This window comes from Rhincodon typus, chromosome 3 (assembly GCF_021869965.1).
Source record: "Rhincodon typus isolate 14 chromosome 3, sRhiTyp1.1, whole genome shotgun sequence".
NCBI lineage: Eukaryota > Metazoa > Chordata > Chondrichthyes > Orectolobiformes > Rhincodontidae > Rhincodon > Rhincodon typus.
In genome coordinates this window covers 11037889-11038345 of record NC_063334.1, presented here as the reverse complement: position 1 = coordinate 11038345, position 457 = coordinate 11037889, and positions in this window count along the sequence as shown.

Here is a 457-nt window from a genome sequence, read left to right as displayed (position 1 = left end):
CTGGAATTAAGTTTAATAATTATAATAATTAAAATATAGCCTCTGTGCTCTAAGGGTCTGATTTTCTGATAATTCATGAGGCAAGATGTAATAAATGGTATAAATTTAAAGGAAGTGCAGAAACGGGAGAACTGTGGGGTGTACACACAATCTTAGTCTTACGAAGAGAGATTGAACAACTTAGACCTATACTGTGTGGAGTTTAGAATAAGAGGAGGTCAAACTGAGGTATAAAAGATGCTAAACGAGATTTACAAAGTATTAATAGAAAGGATATTTCTTCAGTTGGAGAATCTGGAATCAGAGGTCACAGTTTTAGGATAAGGGTAGCAAGTTTAAAACAGATGAGGAGAAATTACTCAGAGATAGTAGGGACTGCAGATGCTGGAGAATCCAAGACAACAAGGTGCAGGGCTGGATGAACACAGCAGGCCAAGCAGCATCATAGGAGCAGAGA